General features: G+C 45.7%; 1 protein-coding gene across 6 annotated transcripts in view; it reads right to left on the minus strand.

Annotated features, from left to right (window-relative positions):
* Positions 1–19,179, minus strand: part of RBM47 (RNA binding motif protein 47) — a 107,403-nt gene that overhangs the window by 21,925 nt on the left and 66,299 nt on the right. The window contains exon 1 of one of the 6 annotated variants that reach the window (XM_068137601.1): positions 6,376–6,502. The exons of the other annotated variants lie outside the window; for them this stretch is intronic. The gene's annotated coding sequence lies outside the window, so the exon portion shown is untranslated. Of the gene's footprint in view, positions 1–6,375; positions 6,503–19,179 lie in introns of those variants that run through there. 6 annotated transcript variants of the gene reach the window in all.

Below are 19,179 nucleotides of genomic sequence, written 5' to 3' on the forward strand. Positions count from 1 at the left end.
TAAAACACTTGTCTGTCTACTGGCTTGGTCTTTTGACTGTGTTCTCCTCAAAGAAGGAACATTAAAGAAGCAGAAAATTAAGAGTGATATTTCCAACAGTATTCAGCATCTAGCACTAATCCTCCTGACATCAGTTACATGACTAATGGCTTCTGCAGGGATATATTTAAGGCAGGATGAGCACTACTGAAAATCCTGCCTTAAAAGTCTTGCAAAGACTGGTTTTGTCCTCCAGGCACGAATCCAAAGCAATTCATTTGTCTTAAAAACTATTTTAAAGTGGCTATAAATCTGTTCTTTTACTTCTTGCTCATTTTTAGGAGGAAAACATGTGAAATGATACTGTAAATTAACATCCTGGAATTTCCCAGGTTAAAACTTGAATTCTAATCAGATAATTGAACACTGAATTTGTAGTCAACAACTGGCTGCAACTTCAGACTGGGATTTGAAGGTTAAGCTTCTTATTTTCCTCACTATCATTAATAACAATCACAGATCTAATTCCCTTAGCTATTTTATACCAGTTCCCTGAGCCATATTAATCTTGCCTCCCAGCAATTTTCTATGTAATTTAAAAAATAGAGCTGAAATTATGGTTCCCCTACAAAATAAAATCACCTTGTAATGTGTAAAGTTCCTGCTAGTTCTGTTACCAATCCTCTCTTCATCATTTAAGGCATATTTGAAGTGTGGACTTGCAAAGGTTGTTAAAGGTTCTGCTTGCATTATCCACAAGCACTATAATTAAAATGGGAAAAGACCTCTAAGATCCTCAAGTCCAGACCTAAACCCAACACCACTATGCCTACTAAACCATGTCCTAGATTGCCATGTCTGTAGGTTTGTTGAACACCTCCAGGGATGGTGATTCCACCACTTCCCTGAGCACAGTGGTGCGATGTCTGACCACTCTTTAGTAAACAAATCTTTCCTAGTATCAAATCTAAATCTCCTCTGGTGCAACTTGAGGCAATTTCCTCTCCTCCTGTCACTGTCACTCAGAAGAACCCAACATCCACTTAGCTACAACCTCCTTTCAGGGAGTTGTAGAGGGCAATCCATAGCTGGCAGTGAACATAGCTGGGATGGAGGTGCCCCAGGTGACCTGACCTCCTGGCCTGGAAACTGCAAAAATAGTACTCAGTGAGATATCCCCAATGATGATATCTCAAATGCTAAAGTGAGAAGACTTTCCTGAGCCTGGCACCTCTTGTTATTGCTTTTTCATGACCACAAGTGAGAATTCTGTTCACACATAGGTGGTTTTCCCATGGTGAGAATGAAGCCATGCTGATGAAAACGTTATTAATGCACCAAAGCAACACAACACCTAGAGCATCCTGTGGACACAACTGTTATTTTCCCTGAATTCTGTCAGTGCAATGAATGGTTTTTGAGTCTTTTTATGCTACTACGGGGCTAAACCACCCATCTCAGCTTAAACTACTGCTGAAGGAAATTTGGGTAAGGGAAACCCAACCTCCTCTCCTCTTTTATAATGCACTTTGCTGCGAGTGTCATTCAGATCTTGTGTAACCTGTGTGTTACCATTTGCTCCAGCTACTTTTTTTTTTACCCAATAGGACTTAAAATAATTCTAGGGCTCTCAGCTGTTTCATAGGACTGATCACTGGCTGAGGCTGAAGTTACCATCCTGCAAGACTCTGAGCCACGTGTAGGGAAAAGCTGAGAAGAGAAATGGGTTCTGTGCTCATTCATACCAGTCTTCCAAGCCAAGAAACTACAAAACCCTTCCCTTCTCCCAAAAGTCACGTATTTCAACCTAGTCAACAAAGCTTGTCTTTATCAGAGTCAGACAGGAAGATGTATGTCATATAAACAAAATGCAGCGCAGCCACTTGGGATCTCACAGGTCTTCCCTGTTGTGGATGGGAAACTTTTGTGGTGTTTATTTACAACAAATGCAGTTAAACAGTGTTCTCTGCAGAGATGCTGCTACAGATGAGTGTGTCCTCCTCATGAGCTGCCTGCCTCAAAAAGCACTCTTTCTAGGAAAGGAAGAAGTGTTTCACCCAGTGCGAGCCAGCAGCTCGCAGGCTTTTGCTGTAAGAAAGACAAGAAAACGGATCTTCTGCAACTGCAAACCCAAACCCACAACTAACCTGTCAATTATTACACAGGAATGAGAAGCCATTCACCTATTTCACTTTTTGCCTCTTCGAAGGAGGAGGTGAACACAGTGATTTAACTTGATCACTGGAAATCTTCTAAACTTTGTGGAGCAGGGATATGTACTCCCAGGCTTGTGATTTTTCTTTGTTGTTATAATGCAGAATGCTCTCTCTGTCTGTCTACATAAACATTCTAGTCACGTGTTCCACTCTACAGGGCAACCAAGAGCGTGCAAAGAAGTTCACAAAGTGCAGTTCCCTTTTCAGTCTTTCTGATCTAACTTTTTCAGCTAAGTTCACTGGGGATCCCAGAGTGACACACACAATCACAGAATGGTTTGAGTTGAAAGGAGGAGTGTGTCCAGCAGACTGGGGGAGGTTCTCCTCCCCCTCTATTCTGCCCTGGTGAGAACACACCTGAAATATTGCACCCAGGTTTGGGCTCCCCACTTCAAGAGGGACAGGGGTCTACTCGAGGCAGTCCAACAGAGAGCTACCAGGATGATTGAGGGACTAGAGCACTGCCCTGTGAGGAGAGGCTAAAAGCCCTGGGGCTTTTTAGTCTAGAGAAAAGAAGACTAAGAGGGGATTTAATAAATGTTTATAAATATCTGAGGGCTGGATGTCAAGAGGGAGAGGACAGGCTCTGCTCAGTTGCATCCTGTGATAGGACAAGGGATGATGGATATAAACTCCAACACAGGAGGTTCCACCTCAACATGAGGAGGAACTTCTTCACTGTGAGGGTCACAGAGCACTGGGACAGGTTTCCCAGGTTGGTTGTGCAGTCTCCTTCTCTGGAGACTTTCAAGACCCATCTGGATGCATTCCTGTGTGACCTGCACTGGATTCTATGGTCCTGCTCTGGCAGGGGAGTTGTACTTGATGATCTTCGGAGGTTCCTTCCAACCCCTAACATCCTGTGATCCCGTGAAAGCCTGTTCATACAACGTCTGTCTGCTTAGTCAATTCTGTAACTATCAAAATAGCTTCAGACATTTCATTTCACCTTACTTTTAGGCACGATTTTATTGCAACATTCCTTGTTTTGTGTTCACCATCTGAACACTGCCATGACGAGAAGGGCCCAGCCTGCAGCCCTGCTTTCAGCAGGAGGCAGAGATTTCAGGAAATGCTGGAAGTGGCCCAACAGGTTCCCTTTTTAGATCACAGAAATTAACACCAACATAAACCAAACTGTAGCTGGGATGTGAATGTTTGCTGCTGAAACTACATTAAACTCCCAGCATTTGGCTTAGTCTGTGGCTGGGTGTTGCTTGCTTCTTTTTTTTCCTCCTTTGTGCACTGACATTTGACCCTTTTTATAATATGCACCTTGCACCACTAAAACCAAGTTAGTTATTTATTAAACTCAGGTACCAATGGCTGACTTGTACATATCATGCTTTTAACTGCCTGGTGTTTGGCTGTGCATGGAGGAGAGGGGGGATGAAAGGCAATCATCCTTGCTGTGAAATTCTGTCATATCGGCAGAAAGGAGCTGCAAAGTGCAGCCATTTGTACCTGACCTCTGCTCCAAGAAGTCTGTACAAACCTTTGAACCTTGAATTGAAATTGAGAAACAAGGTTTACAAGTACAAGGAAGAGATTTCCAGCACTCCTCACCTGGGCCCAGGGTTTAATATTATTAATTTGGAAGGAGACAAAAAAAGTTTAACCAGTGCAGGGCCAGGAGGCACCATTCCTGTGCTGAGGTAATTCAAGACAGTTTCAGTCTACTGGTCTTACAGATCAGTAGGAAATACCTAGAGTTTGGAAGTGAAATTTCTATACACTTCAGAAAAGAACTGGGATCTGAGACAGATGTAATTTGAGGTTTAGGTTTTGCTGACCTTAATTGGGATTTTTGGGGTTTTTTTTAATTAAAAGCTGAAGAAAGAAGACGAGCAACATTTCACTCAGTATCATTTCTTCAGCAAAAAAGACTGAGGCTGAAATGCAGAATCAAATAGAAAATACCAAAAAGAACTGCAAAATGCCTCTCCTCCTTTGTTAACTTTTATATAGCACATTATCTAATCTTGGTTATACACTGCAGAGGCATATTAGAAACCCATGGGAGCTGATGGAAAAATAATCAAACCAACAACGTTACAATAAGCTCTTGATAGGCAAGTCGTATGGCCTTGTCCTGAGAAGCACAAAGGACATGGCCTGCAGGTCTCTTAGATTAACTGTGGTAATTTAATTAAAAAGCTCTCTCAACCCTTTCAGACAGATCTTTGGTGCAACATCATCAGCTAACACCATCACTGTGCCACCATGGACTGTGTTGGGTGTGAAAGCCTTCAGAGATCAGCTGTGATAATACCATTGAAAAAAGCCACCCTTTCTGCCACCCAGGATGTCAGGCCATGGAGCATCGCAAGGGATGGCACTTAGGTCATGCTGTGACAGCCTTCACATGCTCCAAGCACTGGCTGTCATCCATGGCAAGCTTGGGAGTGAAAAAGATGAAGGAGCACTTTACACACACATATTGAAACACAGCTCCAGTCCCATCTATCTCAGGGCAGGAAACCATTAGACACAAGTGCTGCATCTGGTCCATATGTGAATAAATGCTTTTGCCATTGGTTTTAGTTGAACCTTACAAAAACTGTATTTCCTTTTCTTTCTTTTTCTTTGCCTTTTTCTTATTTGTTCCTTTTTCTTTTTCATAGTTTCATAGTTTCATAGTTTCATTCAGGGTTGGAAGGGACCACAAGGATCAGCTAGTTCCAACCCCCCTGCCATGGGCAGGGACACCCCACACTAGATCAGGCTGGACAGAGCCTCAGCCAGCCTGCTCTTAAACACCTCCAGGGATGGGGCTTTGACCACCTCCCTGGACAACACATTCCAGGGTCTCACCACTCTCATGGGGAAGAACCTCCTCCTCACATCTAGCCTGAATCTCCCCACCTCCAGCTTCATTCCATTCCCCCTAGTCCTATCACTACCTGAGATCCTGAGAAGTCCTTCCCCAGCCTTCCTGTAGGCCCCCTTCAGATACTGGAAGGCCACAATGAGGTCACCTGGGAGCCTTCTCTTCTGCAGACTGAACAGCCCCAACTCCTTCAGTCTGTCCTCATAGGAGAGGTGCTTCAGCCCTCTGATCATCCTTGTGGCCCTTCTCTGGACACCTTCCAGCACTTCCATATCCCTCTTGTAATAGGGGCTCCAGAACTGGACACAGTACTCCAGGTGGGGTCTCAGCAGGGCTGAGTAGAGGGGGAGGATCACCTCCCTCGACCTGCTGGCCACACTTCTCCTGATGCAGCCCAGGATCTGATTGGCTTTGCGGGCTGCAAGTGCACATTGAGAGCTTATGTTGAGCTTCTTGTCCACCAGCACCCCCAAGTCTCTCTCCTCAGGGCTACTTTCCAGCCTCTTTTTCCTTTTTCCTCTTTTTCCTCTTTTTTTCCCCCCTTTTTTTAAGGTTTTAGATACAATTGATTTTTTTTTGCACATTCAAGTTCAAACTTCAGGATCGTTATCAGCCCTGACCCCAATAAAGCAATAAATGAATAAATAGATAAATAAGGGTGAACAGACTAACATCACATGTCCTGTGTCATACACAAGCCTTAAATGCTTCCCATGCAACATAAGAACAAAGTGAAGAGATTGCTATCTGAACTTGATTCCCTTAAAATGCTATCAAATATTCAACACGCAGAACAAGTCACATAGACTCATTTGTATTAATAACAGTTGCAGGTACACCTAGCTTGCTCAAACTTCCTAGCTACCTTCAATCTGCAAGCCCCAAGTTGTGTCCCTAAAGTTGATAACTCACTTTTTAAAGCTTGATTTTTATGTCAAGGGCTGGAAAAAGCAGGACAAAATACCAGGTGGCACAAACAGAGAGCGGCAGAGACAGACCAGTTGAAAGCACAATGTCAGGTGGCTGTAAATGGCTGCCTCTCACTTCTTTAAGTTAAGATAGTAGGAAAAATATCCCTGAGACCCAATTTTGTTTGCTTTCCTCTATCACCAGTTTAGTTTTCCCTGTTCTGACATTCACTTTGATATTTGCTGCACAGATTCTTTTAGATATTCACGTCGAGCTCATAGTTCTAGCTTAGCGCTGGAACTTCCTTCTCAAACAACTCCTTCAGACCCTCTAAAGGAAAAGCAAACCCCAAACCCAGTACCTTGACAATGACACGCTTTTGGTCCCTGACAAGTGAGAACCAGACAAAAAGCCCCACAGAGCAAACAAAATTTCCCTTACCTCTCTGGCCCCACGATCAAAGCGCAACAGGTTAAGAGGACTCACGCCTTTGCCCGAGCAACCTTTCCTCCTAATGGCAAGAGCCCTGTAACCTGGTTATTGAGTTTATGCATCTCTTTATTGGCCAGCCAGAGTTAGCCATTTAAATTCCTTGGGAGTCATTTGTTAAGGGCTCTTAGGCTGAGGCTAAGTGGGTGGGACGGGAGGGAGAGGGGATGTTAGCGCTGCCAGACGCAGAGAGCTCTCCAAAGCAGTTTGAAGATTAATAGAAAATGCTCTACGAGGAAGGGATCTTTGGAGGGAGGGCTAAGTCCAACTTCCAGGGAAGCAAAGGAAAGAGAAACAGGGACCCTTTTTTTTTTTGCAGGGAGGGGGAATTTGAAGAGAAAGATTTCATTCAAAATCCCAAACTTGGAAAAAATAGGGAGTGAAACATGTACAAACAATGCCTCCCTAGCACAAGGCGTTGTGCAAATAGCTTGAGTTACGCACAACAGATAAGATAAGAAAGGGGCATATTTGGCTTGACAGCATGAGGACTTTTGTTTTCAGTGACTTCTAAGTTTTCTTTCTTATATGTGTCTGGTAAAATTATTTCAGGCTTCACTGGATCGATTCACAGAAGCACGGACTCATAGAATGTTAGGGGCTGGAAGGGACCTCAAAAGGTCATCCAGTCCAAACTCCCTGCCAGAGCAGGATGACCTAGAGCAGATCACACAGGAACACACCTAGGCAGGTCTTCAATATCTCCAAAAAGGAAGACCCCACAACCCCCCTGGGCAGCCTGTTCTAGTGTTGCATCACCCTCACAGTGAAAAAAAATGTCCTCATACTTCCATGGAACTTCCTATGCCTCAACTTCCACCATTGCCCCTTGTGCTGTCACTGGGCATCACTGAGCAGAGCCTGGCTCCATCCTCTTGGCACTCACCCTTTACATATTCATAAACATTGATGAGGTCACCTCTCAGTCTCCTCCTCTCCAAGCTAAATAGCACCAGCTCCCTCAGTCTTTCCTCGTAAGGAAGATGTTCGATTCCCTTAATCATTTTTGTGGCTCTGCGCTGGACCCTTTCAAACAGCTCCCTGTCTGTCTTGAACTGAGGGGCCTTTGGTTGCAAGTAAAAAGGAATGACCTGCAGCTCCTGGAGCAAGAGGTAGGTTTAGGGATCTCAGGGCAGCGGTGGGACAGTAGGAATGGAATAACTCAGGCTGTGCAGCGTACCCAGCATGCACCATTTCAGCAGCAAACACGGAAACTCAAACCTGTTTGCTTGGAAGGGAAAAAAAAAGAAAGAAAGAAAAAAAAAGTTTGGTGCAGAAGTAAAAGCACAGAGGTGGTAAAACATGATTCATGACAGCAGAAATGGTCTGTACATAACAACGGAGCATTAGGCCCCGGGAGCACTTAGGCAAAACAAACAACACACCTTCTCGAGCAGCCAAGAGGAGGAACTGCACCGAAGCACTCTTTGGGTGATGGATTTGCCCAGGCAGCAAGCAGTGTGCAGAGCCAGCCAGTGGGAAAATCAGGGCATGCCTTGGGAGACTGATTTCAGGCAAAGGACACAGCTCAGAGAAGGTGAAAAGCAAACAGCATATTGCAGAAGAAAACCAACTTCAGCTCTCAGCCCTTTCTCTTTTTTATGTTAATCGTTTTAAACTGGCATCGACGTGCCTGTCTTCTGCCTTCCTTTGCTTTTGCTTTCTTTTCCTCCAAAACATAAATCATAGAATCACAGAATCAACCAGGTTGGAAAAGACCTCAGAGATCATCAAGTCCAGCCTATTACCTAACACCTCATGACAACTAAACCATGGCTTCAAGTGCCACGTCCAATCCTTTTTTTAACACCTCCAGGGACGGTGACTCCACCACCTCCCTGGGCAGCCCATTCCGATGGCCAGTTATTCTTTCTGTGAAGAGCTTTCCCCTCACCTCCAGCCTAAACTTCCCCTGGTGCAGCTTGAGACTGCATGCTCTTGTTCTGGTGCTGGTTGCTTGGGAGAAGAGATCAACCCCCACCTGGCTACAACCTCCTTTCAGGTAGTTGCAGAGAGCAATAAGGTCTCCTCTGAGCCTCCTTTTCTCCAGGCTAAACAACCCCAGCTGCCTCAGCCTCTCCCCATAGGGCTTGTGCTTTGTTGCCCTTCTCTGGACACCTTCCAGCAAGTCAACATCTTTCCTAAACAGAGGGGCCCAGAACTGGACACAGCACTCAAGGTGTGGCCTAACCAGTGTGGTGTACAGGGGCAGAATGACTTCCCTCCTCCTGCTGGCCACATTATTTCTGATGCAGGCCAGGATGCCATTGGCCTTCTTGGCTACCTGGGCACACTGCTGGCTCATGTTCAGCCTACTATCAACCAGTACCCCAGGTCCCTTTCTGCCTCGCTGCTCTCCAGCCACTCTGACCCCAGCTGGAGAGCTTCATCCAAATCCCCAGCCAAACAGCACACGGAACAACCTCAGGGCTTTCCTATGTGGAAGTGTCTGAAATTCCCAGTGACAAACCTTGCACAGGAGTGGATTCTGCACTGTCTGTATCAGCTAGACCTACATAATAATTTGCTCTTTCCTACTGAGTCATTTAATCTGGGCATGTGAAACTTAGAGACACCCTTGTACTGGGGACTCTGGTCAATGGAGATGGCTGTATGGCTGGTCAACAGAGAAGAGGCAAACGGGAGTCAGTGGGTGTAGAGATAAGAGCTCAAAAACTGGAAGGCTCCAAGTTAGAGAGAGAAATGTGGAGGGTGGCAAAGACTGGCAAAAGAAGCATCTCTCTGGTGGTTTCTGAGAGCAAAGAGGAAGGATGGCTGTTCCACTTATACCACAAACCCCAAAGGTGGTTTCAATCACTCTCTTCAGGCTTTTTCTACTTGTTTATCCACTGTGTACTGTAGCTGCGGTGTGTTAGGCACTGTTCAAATACACCTGCAGCCCAGATTCTGGTCCCAAGATGTCTGTAGCACAAGACTATTGTAGAAGTCTTTCATCTTCAGAATTCCTTTCAGTGAATGTTAACTCATTAGCAGCAAGACTTGCTGCTCTGCAGGCAGGGAAGCTGCAGCATTAAGAATTTTACCCAAGCCTATGGAAGGAATCAGTCTCAAATCTGGGGATAAAATCTAGGAGATTCTGCCAGAGTCAGATTCATGCCTCAACCTCATTGATCTTAGGAGGACAAGCTGAGAGACCTGGGGCTTTTTAGCCTGGAAAAAAGAAGACTGAGAAGGCATCTTATCAATGCTTATCAATATCTAAAGGGTGGAGGTCATAAGGATGGGGCTGGGCTCTTTTCAGTAGTGCTCAGTGATAGGACAAGTGGCAGTGGGTACAGTCTAGAACACAGGAGGTTTCACTTGAGCTTAAGAAAGAACTTCTTTACTTTGAGAGTACTGGAGCCCTGGAACCACCTGCCCAGAGAGGCTGTGGAGCCTCCTTCTCTGGAGAATGTCAAAATCTGCTTGGACATGATTCTGCACAACCTTCTCCAGGTGACCCTGGAGACATGATCTCCAGAGATCCCTTCTAATCCTTAGCATTCTCGGATTCTGTGAGCTATATAGGTGAGGACAAAACATTTAGCTGTTACAAGCTCACAAAACTCCCCTCCACCAGAACAACTGGGTTTTAATTATTTGTTTTAAGTCAATATCCTCTTTACTTTGCATTTTTCTGTTGGAAAACAAACTAACCTTGTAACCACAAGCACAGTGAAGTGAATCCTACCAGCTACAATCATGCGAGTACTTGGATGCTCAGGGAAGATTATTCTGGTGTAAAGGGAATGAAAAAGCACCAATGATGGTGAACCAATGGCCTCATTTCTAGAAGGTTCTTCAAAATATGTCAGTTGGGCTCATGCAGAGTGGCTGCTCAAACCCTTGACTTCCATTTTATGCTTTCTCTTTTAGCTCCAGCTTGTTGCTAGTCTCCAAGTTTTGTTCCCTTTACTGTTTAAAGCAATGAACATCAGTAGATCAAGCTGCTGCAGGGTATTCTGAGGTGTTGGCTTCCCCAGTATCAGAGTCTGAAAGTATGTTAATTTGTCCTGCAGGTTGTGCTTTTATAGGGAATGGGTGTGTCCCCCAGCTTCCCTTGGCATTGGCACCTCTTTCCCTTCACCTTCAAGCACACTGAGTTCCTAATGACATGACTTTTTATGTGCCTCTTTATGATGGCTCCTGCATCATGAGAGGGATGCACCTAAGGCAGAGTGGAAAAGTGTTAAAGGCAGAAGCACTGAAGCAGCAGGGAGGATGGGGTTCTGTACACACACACGTTCCTTGCCTCCAAAAGCATCCACTTGTGCTGGTGTAAGGATGTAAAGACATCTTCTGTCCTAATGAAGTGTCACCACCCACTACAGTAACACCACCAACATTAAGTTACTGCCTCTGTTTGGTGATTGACAGCTCAGAGAGGGACAAATCCTAGGAAATGTGATGGAGAACAGTGCAGAGAAGTCTACCCAGACCATACAATCCTAGAATGCACTGGGTTGGGAGGCCATCTAGTCCAACCCCCCTGCAGTAAGCAGGGGCATCCCCAACTAGATCAGCTTGCTCAGAGCCCCATCAACTTGACCTTGAATGTCTCCAGGAATAGGGCCTCCACCACACCTCTCTGGCCAACCTGTTCCACTGTTCTGCCACCCTCCTAGTAAAGGACTTCTTCCTCATGTCCAATGTAACTCTACTCTTCTTAGTTTCAAACCATTGCCCCTTGTCCTGTGGCTCTTGTAAACAGTCCGTCCTCAGCTTTCTTGTAGGTAACGGAAGGTTGCTCTAAGGTCTCCTCAGAGCTTTATCTTCTCCAGGCTGAACACTACCAACTCTCTCAGCCTGTCTTCATAGAATCGTTTTCATGGCTTTCCTCTGGACCCTCTCCACAAGGTTTCATGTTGTTTTTCCCTTAGACCTCCCATTTCCTTTTATTCCTGCCTGAGCAGGATTACACATGAAAGCTTTTCCCTAAACAATTTCTCTTGAACACAGTGATAGAAAAGGCTGAACAGTTGAAGAACAAAAAACAAAAGAGAAAGAATAGAATAGAATAGAATAGAATAGAATAGAATAGAATAGAATAGAATAGAATAGAATAGAATAGAATAGAATAGAATAGAATAGAATAGAATTAACCAGGTTGGAAAAGACCTTTGAGATTTAGTCCAACCTATCATCCAACACTATCTAATCAACTAAACCATGGAACCAAGTGCCCCATGCAGTCACTTCCTAAACATCTCCAGTGAGGGTGACTCCACCACCTCCCTCAGCAGCACATTCCAATGGCCAATCTCTCTTTCTGTGAAGAACTTCTTCCTAACATCCAGCCTAAGCCTCCCCTGGTGCAGCTTGAGACTGTGTCTCTTGTTCTGGTGCTGGTTGCCTGGGAGAAGAGACCAACCCCCACCTGGCTACAACCTCCCTTCAGGCAGTTGTAAAGAGCAATAAAGTCTCCCCTGAGCCTCCTCTTCTCCAGGCTAAGCAGCCCCAGCTCCCTCAGCCTCTCCTCACAGGGCTGTGCTCCAAACCCCTCCCCACTTTTGTTGCCCTTCTCTGGACACGTTCCAGCAAGTCAACATCTTTCCTAAGCTGAGGAGCTCAGAACTGGACACAGGACTCAATGTATGACCTAACCAGTGCTGAGTACAGGGGCAGAGTGACTTCCCTGCTAAGGACCATCGGATGGGGACCTGCTACCTGACCCAGAAGAGGCTTTCAAGGATATGGTGTGCTTCCCCTGGGCTGATTCTCTTCTCTATGCAGGTACATGATCTGGTCTCTGCTGATTTGGTGCATTGGACTCCTCCATGTGATGACAAGCACTAATAATGAAATACTGGTTCTGCTCACAGATTTTTACAAAGATCAAACCCAAGTGCACTGGGAGATCCAGAGGCTAATCACAGGCTCATCGTTTTATTGGAGTGGGTTTACTCTCTGCATGAGAGCAAGTATTTTTGATGATCATGGTAAGAAATTGGAGTTCAGGAGTTATTTCAGGGGGGCAGATTGGCATCCTGTGACATTGTGCAGACACATGAGCCAGTGAAATGAGAAGGGAGAGTAAGGAGTGAAAGGTGGCTTGGCTTTTATGATTGTATTTGGTCTTCAAAAACTACTGAGAGACTGAGAAGGGAACGTGCCAAGTGAAATATTTCAGCAAAAAGACAGATGAATTTAAGAGTGACCTGCAAGGTTGCCAATTTCAGCCTCAGAAAGTCTTTACAATTTATTGGTATATTCACACATAAGCCCTTTTTCAGCCACAAAACAGCCACAAAAATGCAGATCTCACAATGTAAAAGGCAGCCTCCCCCCCCTGCTCCCTCCTTTCCTTTCTTTCCCTTCTCTTTTTAACAAAACCACTTTGTGTTTGGTGGAACAGGTTCCCATATGTTTGTGGAACCATTTCATTGCCTATTTGAATGTTTAAAGAGACAACAGCACTCTATTTAAATGAATAACATGTTATTTTACACCTGTTCTTACACAATGTGAGTTAATGCAACACAGCTCGGCCTTTCCTGACTTTCATAAGTTATTGCAGACCAACAGCTGGGGAAATTCTTCAGGGAACATACAGTCTGCACTACAAAGTTGTCTCTTTATGGGCAGAGAGTAGTCAGCATCACACATACAATTATAATGCCTCAAAACAGCTTTACTATATCACCTCAAGAGATTTGTAGAAGCATTCAGGCAGACACTTGGAGAGTACAGCTGTCCAAGTTCTCTCAAACCACAAAACTCTTTCCATGTGTAACCTACATCAGTGCTTGGACATTTAGAATAAACCTTTATTTAGAATAAACCAAACCAGGTTGGAAGAGACCTTCAAGATCATTGTGTCCAACCCATCAACCAATCCAACCCACCCAAACAGCTAACCCATGGCACCAAGCACCCCATCAAGTCTCCTCCTGAACACCTCCAATGACGGCGACTCCACCACCTCCCTGGGCAGCCCATTCCAATGGGCAATCACTCTCTCTGTATAGAACTTCTTCCTAATATCCAACCTGAACCTGATTTATCTTCGTAGAATCAGTCATGTTGCAACAGACCTTCAAGATCATTGAGTTTAACCATTAACCCTGCTCTACCAAGTCCACCACTAAAGCCATACATCCCCAAGCATCACATCTACACAGGTTTTGAACACATCCAGGGATGGTGACTCAGCCACCTCCCTGGGCAGCCCGATCTTGCCACATCACAATGCCCTTGCAAAGGTGGATTCCCTCTCTGCCCTGCAGTCACCGACCACATTCCCCCATCCCAGCACTTAGAGGACAAAGTCACAGTCCTGAAGGTGGAGGGAAATTGGCCAAGGACACCTTGAGCTTTCCCCTTTTGTTTTTTAATCTTTGGCTTCCCTAGTTCACAGGCAGCAAGAGTTGCCCTGATAACCTCAATGGTCACTAGGTAAAGTTTTTGTTCTATTTTTAGCAAACAATGTAATTGTCATTCTGCAGTGAAAGTCGGCACAGAGAATCACCCTGGGGAGCAGGCTCAGTTTCCCCATGTGCAATTTTATGCTTTCATTTAAACCTCAAAGCAGGCTTTAGGTTCCAAAATGCAAGAAGATAGATACTGAATAAAACCACAGAGCACAATAGATTTTGATTAGCACATCAAAAAAAAAGAAGGAAACCGTCAGAACCCAAAGGCTTCTTTTATGGAGCCACAACCATTACACTTCTGTGGCATGTTTGCTCTCCTTTAAAATAAATACAGGGTGGGTTCTGGATGGACACAACTACAGGGGAGGTTAATATGGTGATTATTTTTCGGTCTCTGGGTAAATAAAACACTTGGGGGAAAAGGTTTGGCTCAGAATCACAGAAACATTCAGGCTGGAAAAGATCCTCAGGATCACCAAGTCTATCCGACAACCCTGCTCTACAAGGTTCACCCCTAAACCTTATCCCCAAGCACCACATCCAAACCACCTTTAGACACATCCAGGCTTGGTGACTCAACCACCTCCCTGGGCAGCACATTCCATATGCCTGACCATTCTTGCTGGGAAAAAAAAAAATTCCAGCCTAAACCTACCCAGTTGTAGCTTAAGGCCATTCCTTCTTGTTCTATCATATAATTACCTGTGAGAAGAGACCAGCACCAGCCTCTCTACAATGCCCTTTCTGGTAGTTGCTAGCCTGTGTGGCTGCTCAAGACCGGTGCTTCACACCACAGCTTCAGAAACCTGTTAAACTGGTGCTGCCAATGTAAGGTCCCACTCCATCCTTCCCACAGCCACCCCATGCAGCCTTCACTTGTGCTGCCACCCCACATACACACTGCCTGTGCTGGCAGAGGGGAAGAAGAAGGTGGAACTGGTCCTTCTGCCAGCATTGCTGGCTTAAAGCATTAGCTGCGACACCAACACTGAGCAAATTGATGGGGAAACAAAGGAAAGATTGCTTCTGAAGCCTGCTGAATCTAGTTTCACAGCAGACCTTCTCCCTCTGTAGAGAAGCTGATGAGATTTCACAGCAGAGTAAATGTGAGCCTTTCTCTAACACCAAAGGGCTCACTGAACCATCCAGAGAGCTCAGAGGGTAGAATGGCAAACTGTTACACTTTAAAAGCTTGGACACAGCCAGTGAATTTTAGTGCTGTAGGTACTGAGAGGCTGAAGGTACTAAAGGAATCAAGGAAGGAGGTGCAGTGTTGTGGTGTGAGCTCCATGGGTCGCTGACAAGCACCTGGTGGCCACCTACTGTGGCTAGCAGGGATATCCAGCCAGCACCACCCAACTGTGTACCAATCAATAGTGATAATTCCAAGGTTCCCAGGAAATAGCATTTTTGCTGGGTCCCTCTGGAGTATTTTTGCAAAGGAAAGCATCACAGGGCTTCATATTCAAGATCACAAGGGGGAGGATAAAGACTTCTGGATACCTATTTCCAGGAGAGTGAAGCTAGGCTTCCAGAGCAGAGAGTGAGTATGAGTGTGGTTAGCACACATAACCCTTGTTCCCTCTCTTCCAGCAATTGCTCTGCCCTGTTAGAGGTTGCAGTGGAGTATAAGAATATTAAGCAAAAGAGCTTTCCTCCAGCCCCAGGCACAGCCTCTGGTTAGGACATAACTTTCTCTATTTTAGCTCACAGACTCCCAGAATCAGAGAATGGCTTGAGTTAGAAGGGACCTTAAAGATCATCTGGTTTCAGCCCTTCTGCCACAGGCAGAAACACCTCACAGCAGACCAGGCTGCTCAAAGCCTCATCCAGCCTGGTTTTAAACACTTACATGGATGAAGTACCCACAGCTTCTCTGGACAACCCATTCCAGAGTCACACCACCCTCACAGGACAGTAAGCATCACTCAGAAATGGTTTGCAAAAAGAGGTTGTCAGATAAGGGAACTAACACAAGTTTCCTTCAGGAAAATAAAGTTCTTTTTCCTCTTCCCAGTAGCATGAAGGAAAAATTGAGTCTAGAGGAGACTGACTGAGCTGCAGGGGTGTTTGTTGTATCCATTAACTCCTGTGTCTCTTCCATTTTGTTTCACTACATGCTCACAACTTCCATGTCTCAAAACACCAATCTATGGCCAGAATCAGAAAAAACAGCTTTCTGTGCTGTTGGCAGAGCCTGGGCTGCTAGCCACACAAAGTGCATTGTCACTAAGAAGTCTGTGTTGAGCAGACTCAGCTTTATAGCATCCCTGTGCTGCCATGGACAGGATTTTAGATGGCCAAAAGGGGCTGTGCCTGAGTCACCCAGCAGCAGTGCTGCTGGCAGTTGGGAGCTGGGTCACACCTCTTGGCTCACGGCCCTGCCTCACCACAGTGCACTTTGTCCCTGCAGCCCAGCGCGGATTTGCCCATGCCATCACATGCTCTCTCCTTACCTAACCTCACCCCAGCAGCCCAGCTCCACCTCCACCAGTGTTTGCATCCTTGTCTGCTCCTCTCCACTGCTGACCTTTGCTACGGGCAGGCAGGATTTGGGCTGCAAACCTCCCTTCAGCTGAGCTTTCTTCTCAGCAGCCAGTGCTGTAACAGAAACTAGTGGAAGGCTCCAGAACCACTGAGGCTTGCTTTGTTTTGGGGCTGCTTTAAGCTCTGCTACCAGTCATAGATGTGCATAGAGATGACTGAGAGGGGATCTTATCTGTGCTTATCAATATCTAAAGGGTGGAGGTCAAGAGAATGGGGCTGGGCTCTTTTCAGTGGTTCCCAGTGATAAGATGAGGGGCAGTGGGTACAAACTAGAGCACAGGAGGTTGCACTAGAATTTAAAGAGAAAATTCTTTACTTTGAGGGGTGCCAGAGAACTGGAACAGGCTGCCCAGAGAGGCTGTGGAGTCTCCTCTGGAGTCTTTCAAAAGCTACCTGCATGAAACCCTGTGCAACCTGGTCTAGATGAACCTGCTTCAGTAGAGGGGTTGGACCAGATGATCTCCAGAGATGCCTTTCAAGCCCCTTACTACTCCTTGATTCTGTGATCTACAGCAGGGGAAACTAGATGGATTCCCCTGTTATGCACCAAACATTGTCTACAGAAGAGGCAAGGACTAGAGCTATGTCTACATCAAGCCACTTGCATGGTGCAGAAACACAAGCATAACATCAGTGGCCCTTGGCCCTGTGGTGAAACCATCCACTGGAACCAAACACACTTAAACAGTAAAAAGACATTTTCACCTCCATGGCTGCACCTGGGCTGGGGCCCACCACCAGTGCTGGGCTTTCAGACATCATCCTCCTGACTGCCAGAACTGCTCCAAGCCACCCTGTGGAGTAGAGCTGGCCTAATTAAACTGAAAGTGCTCAAGGGCTGTGTTAATGGGCAGCTCTTGGTGATCACAGGGAGGTGATTTTTCTAACAGACTACACTTCTGCTATAAACCACTCCTCTGCCAAAGAAAGACCTTAGGGTGCTGCTGACACAACTTACCCCTAGAGATGTTTGACAAGATAAGCCAGGCAAAGTGTCTGTGATTTCAAGGACAATCATAGTTTAAAGGTTTAGGAATGACAGGAATGGTCTGGATGGCTGTAATTATGAAATCCATTAGTTAAATTGCTCTTTCACTTCCTCAGCAAAGAAAATCTTTCTACTGTGACCTGCTCTTGAGTTCTGCTGCTCTTGAGCCACTGACAACAGCTAAGTGGGAGGTATATAAGTGGGAGGTAATTCATTCAGATGCAGATAATCCACACACTCCCTATCTCTAGGAGAAGATCTGTGCTTTCAGGAGGACACTACCAAATTGGCAATAACCAAACTCTTCAGTTCAGATTCAGAAGCTGCATGGAAAGCTTGTGAGACAGGGAGATCATAGAATCATTAAGGTTAGAAAAGACCTCTAAGATCACCAAGTCCAACCCTCAACCCACCACCACCATGCCCACTAAACCATGTCCCCAAGTGCCATGTCTACACACTTTTTGAACACCTCCAGGAGTGACTCTACCACTTCCCTGGGCAGCTTGTTCTAATGCCTGGCCACTCTTTCAGTAAAGACATTTTCCTTCAAGCCTGCAGTGGGCAGTAGTGTCCTCCCTACTCTAGTCATGAGGGCTGTGGTGACAGGTTGGACTCGATGATCTTTGAGGTCCCTTCCAACCTTAGGAAAACTGAATACTGAATAGACTTACTGGCCTTAGTAGATCCTTCTACTTTGGCTAAAGGAAAGGCTGGAGATGCAGATTGAGCCCTGGTGAGCAGTATCAGCACTCTCTGCTCTGCCCCTCTCCCACTTTTATTTCTTTTGGTGGGATAGGTGCATATAGACCATGGGACTGCTTAGGGTAGGTGTTGTGGGCAAGTCATAGTTTCATAGTTTCATAGTTTCATAGTTTCATAGTTTCATAGTTTCATAGTTTCATAGTTTCATAGTTTCATAGTTTCATTCAGGGTTGGAAGGGACCACAAGGATCATCTAGTTCCAACCCCCCTGCCATGGGCAGGGACACCCCACACTAGATCAGGCTGGACAGAGCCTCATCCTGCCTGCTCTTAAACACCCCCAGGGACGGGGCCTCAACCACCTCCCTGGACAACCCATTCCAGGGTCTCACCACTCTCATGGGGAAGAACCTCCTCCTCACATCTAGCCTGAATCTCCCCACCTCCAGCTTCATTCCATTCCCCCTAGTCCTATCACTACCTGAGATCCTGAGAAGTCCTTCCCCAGCCTTCCTGTAGGCCCCCTTCAGATACTGGAAGGCCACAATTAGGTCACCTCGGAGCCTTCTCTTCTGCAGACTGAACAGCCCCAACTCCTTCAGTCTGCCCTCATAGGAGAGGTGCTCCAGCCCTCTGATCATCCTTGTGGCCCTTCTCTGGACACGCTCCAGCACCTCCACATCCCTCTTGTAAACCTTATTTTGAGGGGAAAGGGAAGACCTCAGCTAAAAGATTGTCTGCTGTGTTGCCTTTGGGTCCAGGAAAGAGACCTTAGCATGCTGCATTTGTTAGCAGAGATGAAACCAATGGTAACTACTGTCCTCAACTGTTGGGCAGAAAGAATGCTCCCCATGTACCTGCAAGGGCAGCTTTCGTAAGGAGGCATCTGCAATTAAACAGGAAACTGTAGTTTGTCAGTGACTTAACCAGGTGTCAGATTACCTTAATCCTGCAGAGGTACTCCCTTTATGGAAAAAAAAAACAAACAAAAACCCCAAAATAGAAAAAAAAATTAAAACAACACAAAAAAACCCTCCAAACAAAAAAACCCAACCCAAACAACATAACAACCAAATAACCCAAGCAAAACCCAAACTAACCCCAAAAAACAACTCCAAGACCCAGAAAAACCCACAACCAACC

This window comes from Melanerpes formicivorus, unplaced genomic scaffold (genome assembly GCF_026170545.1).
Source record: "Melanerpes formicivorus ecotype bairdi unplaced genomic scaffold, bMelFor1.0.p_v2 SCAF_4, whole genome shotgun sequence".
Taxonomy (NCBI): domain Eukaryota; kingdom Metazoa; phylum Chordata; class Aves; order Piciformes; family Picidae; genus Melanerpes; species Melanerpes formicivorus.